The sequence below is a fragment of the Morone saxatilis genome, unplaced genomic scaffold, assembly GCF_004916995.1.
Source record: "Morone saxatilis isolate NCDOM2014 unplaced genomic scaffold, NCSU_SB_2.0 Contig9, whole genome shotgun sequence".
Taxonomy (NCBI): Eukaryota; Metazoa; Chordata; class Actinopteri; family Moronidae; genus Morone; species Morone saxatilis.
The window spans coordinates 471,477-476,406 of record NW_023340268.1 but is presented as its reverse complement, the minus strand read 5'-3'; the positions used below and the strand labels follow the sequence as shown (position 1 = coordinate 476,406).

At 40.9% G+C, this 4,930-nt stretch overlaps 1 protein-coding gene across 1 annotated transcript in view; it reads left to right on the top strand.

Annotated features, from left to right (window-relative positions):
• The window catches only part of cfdp1 (craniofacial development protein 1), a gene marked incomplete in the record, with an annotated part of 17,848 nt that overhangs the window by 2,421 nt on the left and 10,497 nt on the right, over positions 1 to 4,930 (top strand).

The window sequence follows — 4,930 nt, the reverse complement described above, 5'->3', positions numbered from 1 at the left end:
TGTTACATGTAGTATCATGGTTGTATCGTCTCTATTTTTAGTCCTTATTCCTGCGATTTTGCATTCTCAGGCCAATTTTGGGAAAATAAAATTGTGGTTTGATAATAATTGGGTATATGAAATACCCTAATAAATATAGTAATCAGACAGTGTAATCAGTTAATTGTGATCTAACATTTGGTATGTTTAAAATATTCAGCTATTTATGGTACTACTTCCAACAAGATCCCATTGCTACTATGAACTATTGGGATACGCGTTGTGCATTCTCAAAGTATTATATGTTTATATGACTTACCTATGTCACGATCGCAATGTGATGGCACAAAATTTGGAATACAAATCATTCCCCGCTCTCAGCAAAATAGGTATGTACCTGATGCCCCTCACTACAAAGTAGTGTGTGACGAGGGGGTCGATGAGACTGTTTAATAGGAACATGGAAGGGTTGTGTGTACGCCTGGGGCCAGGAAGAGGTGTTTGGTTTTTGGGTGTGTAGTAAACTCTTTGTCTATCCGTCTTTGATTTTCTTCCCTCCTGTTCGGGTTTTGGCTCTTTTCAGATATACTGTTACGTTAGCATTCTCCTCGACGCGCTGCTGCTGGATCCTTACCGTAAAATAACGTCGTTTACTTCAGGCCTAGGAAGATGTGGTAGAGAAGCAGACAGATGAATAACCGACAAGAAGGGGTGGGCCAGACAGAGAATTACACAAAGATCTGGGTTTTCACATGCTACAGAAGAGGAACGATACTGGGACGATTGAAAACAGGTAAAAGAACAAAGAGATAAGGACTTGAAGATGCATGATAAAAGAAAAATGGTAATATATGTGACTGACATGGCTGCCTAATAATCAATTCAAGATACTTCCGACCACTCTCAAGACCGGACTTTATAAGTTCCTGACTAAGAGATCAAAGCAGGAGTAAATTTTAATTAGTTTAACCAGAACATAGAGAATAACAAAATTGAACCCCTCAATATTTATTTCCGTCTCATATTATTCTTTGTCTTGGGTATTTATACTCTGGATAAAGAATACCGGCTTAATATAGTAAGTAACGAATAATCTCTATTGATTTTTGGATTGGCACATTTTAGCCAGTAATTCACTTTGATTATATGAGTAACCTTGCTGTCTGGGATATGACATGTAATTGTGGAATCTGGTATTTATAGGGAAGATGATATGTTACATTCTGTTTGCCCCACATTTAGTGTTCAAGCGCATGATTTCAGAGAGAAGAGAAAGTAAATAGAAAGAATTAATTATCATTTTATTAAGCGAGAGAATTATATATTAACATTTACAATATATGCTAGCCAGTAATTCCTTTTTCACTTCGAAGGTTCTTATGATTTCTCCTCAGAGGGTTTCTGTTGTTTCTCACATTTATGATATAATTAGCCGTGAGGTGTTTAAGGAGCTAGAGAGGATGATTTATTAGATAAGTAGTCAGCAGTTCAGCATGTTGATAGACCACCAGCTGATTAATGTACTAAGGGCTGAAATGGTAGGGTTCTCTCCACCTGGGAGGATTAGCATAGAACTTAACAAAAAATAAAGAATAAAATATCGCTTGGTCTATTTTTTTTTGGCCTTTCACGTTGAACATTATACATATTAGGTTTACCCATCAGAACCCAAAACCCCTCTCAATCAGCATAGATATAAATCGCAATTAGTCCAGTGATTCGATATACAGCTCCACGCCTCTCTCGACTTCATGGATAAGTTATTTTGGGGCTCTTTCATCTTGCAGTCTCAGCGTTGTACTTTATTTCACTGACTACTTGTAACTGCATTTTTTCTCCATCACTCTAAAGGCGTCTTGTAGACTCGCCATTCCCAACCTGTCGTGCGACTAGGGATGTAACGGTAATGAAAATTTAAACCTCACGGTTTATAGTGATCCCAAAAATGATCCATGGTTTTTCGGTATATCACAACCGGTATTATTTTGAAAGTGTGTTCATATGTTCAGAAAGCACTGATAGGCCTACACAACTGAAATAGTTTCGGCAAAAAAGTGTAACAGTGTTTATTATATTACAAAACCTTATCCAAAGCATCAAAATGTAACAAACTAATCTTTGCAATCCCCCACTGTCCCTCAGCATTCCTTATTAGGGGGGGGGGTAAAATATCCATTCATCAATGGCATTTGCAATAATATTTTTTCGCGCAATTCAATAATCGTTCATTAAATCCTCTTGAATCGATGTCAAGCCCCTGGCCAGTGGCGCGGTGAGAACACTTTGTGTGATTTGCGTTGTACCCGGACGTGCCGCACTCGACGCAACCACAACAACAACATAGCACCGGAAGAAGGTACGATAGTGTTAAACGCAGGCGCCTTCAACTTAAAAGGCAGTGTAAACCCGGAGCAGCAGGAAATAGAAAAAAGTAAGGTAGTGTGTAAGCTGTGCGCAAGGCAGAAGCTAAAATACTGGGCAATACACAACAAATTAGGCCAACACCGGTAATCGTTACAGTCCCTACGCGCGAACAATGTGACGTCACGGAGCGGCCGTATACTTTTTACCTGATTGCGTGTGGTGGTCGCGACACTAGTTCAGCTCTTCTCCTGAACAGAGGTGTCAGCAACTGAGGAAAGCTACCGACCTTGCTATTCTAGCAGTAGAAGAAGAAGAAAAAGGATGAAACAATGGCGACCTCTTTTTTGATTTTCCCAAAATTGGTCAGGGAGGTTCTTCCAAATTTTCCGGCATATGGCCTCCTCTTTTTTCCGCAACATTCAGGGCGAATTTCTCCGCCATGAATTCTGGCATCCTCTGTGTTCGCTTCCATTGAAGGATCGTAGCAGATGCCTGTAGAGGAGCACTTGCTCGGAAAGCTTGCCCTCAAACTCGTCTAACTTCCTGTTTCTGCTTTGGCGTGCTCAGCTGAAAAAAAAAAGAGTGGTGCGCGAGCGGGCCAAAATCCTGGCGCACCAGCGAGATCTACATCATTTTGACGTCACAGTGTCGTGCAACAGGTCGTGAACGGCGAGCATACTGGGGCCTTTAATCGTGTGCACGCAATCCGCCTTGAGACCCATTGTGATTGAGCTTTTGGGGCAGTACCACATAGACTGTGGAACACTCTGCCTGCACCCTTATGGTCTAGATTCCTTCAAAAAGCCGCTGAGGATATACCTTTTTAGATGGGCGTTTGGGTAACCTACGTGCACCACTTTTAGGTATTTGTGTACTTTTAGTGTGTGCGTACACAATAAAAATTTAATAATCCAGCCCATTAACATTTAAATGTTGATTAATGTGCACTTATAAACAAATAAATAAATACCTTTATTTTCCACCACACTGGCGGAAATGGGATTCCATACATTCTGCATCTAACCCTTTGTGTTAAAAGGTAAACAATAAAACAGGATGTAGGCTAGCCTCTGCCCTTCACACACACGCTATATAAAAAAGGACACACACATGCAGTAAGAGACACATCTGTCTGTGTCTCACTGCAGGGTTAGATGGGGAGGCTATATGAGGAACAACCACTGCATCCTCTGGGAACATTAGCACTGCACAGACTCCACAACCACTTGCATCCATCATGGCCACACTGAAAGCCTTTCCCTGTTATGTATGCTAATTATATACAGCCATAATTACACAGAGCGCACAGCTCCGTTGATGATGAGGAAGAGCATTTAGAAATGGCGAGTCTCGTTTCAGGCGAGAGGGAGAAATATCAGTTCCTGAGGAGAATAAACTGAAAAGACGGGCGGAGGTGATGGATGTCTGGATACCATATAAACATATTGTACTGGCCAACTTCACTGAAACATAAATGCTCGGACCAAAAACTGTCCACTGTGCTCACATCACACATTAGAGCCAGCAGTATTTATTGTGGCTCTGGGGACAGGTTACAACCATCATCCATGTACTAATCTTATGCTTCTGTAATTACAGAGCACACAGCCTCATGCATAATCCATCAGATGAATTATACACAGGATCATATCTGGTTTCTGAATGAAGCCCACTCAGATGTAAACATTCAGGGTGGGACATTACTTGCTGCACATAACTAGCATCCTTTCTAGCTGCTGGGGCGTGGCTGTCTGTGTGATATACAGTATAGTGTGCAGTATAGTGTGTATACAGTGTGCATCTTACACACTGATAATTATACTGGTTTTATGGGAAATGCTCAGCTGTTTGTGTGGCTCCTATTGAACAAATGTCACGAGCTGTAATAATTAATCGAGATATGACTGCAAACACGAGTCTGTCCCAGGGGGTCATTAAACTGCTCACATTGTCAGCTATATATAATTAAGGCATGGGATTACTGCTTACATTGTCAGATCAATTAGAAAGGTCTGGCCTGCAGGTTCAAACGTGCTGCAGAGGCTCATTTTAAATCCACTTTCCAGTCTTCAGTAATGGAAAGCTGAAACTGTTCATTACACACTATGAACCTAAGTGTTAGACAGAGTTCACTCACAAGCCTTAGCGCTCAACTCTGATTTATTGCTCACATTGTATTTTTATAGTTATATAGGCTGTTAGTGTAGCCCATATCAGATTCCAGTGTGGATAGGTCACTGTCCTCAACTGACCTGTAGGTGCAAAAGAACAAGCTTAGCTTAGCAAAATGTATGAAGACAAGGACACGTTTTGACCTAGTGGTGGGACTACAGGCTGCTGTGATAAAATAATGAAACAGGGTTCACCATGCTGAGGTAGGTCACTATAGAATTGACCGAGTGACTGAGATGTTGACAAATTAAAGACACAAGGATCTACACAATGTACTGCTATATCTGTCCAGTGATGCCCCAGATAGAACTTCCACTGATCACCTGTTTTAATATTTTAGGCATTCACAGGGATGTCACAATAGCAGAAGAAATTTAGTAGTAAATTTAGTACCATTAATATCTGCTGATACAGA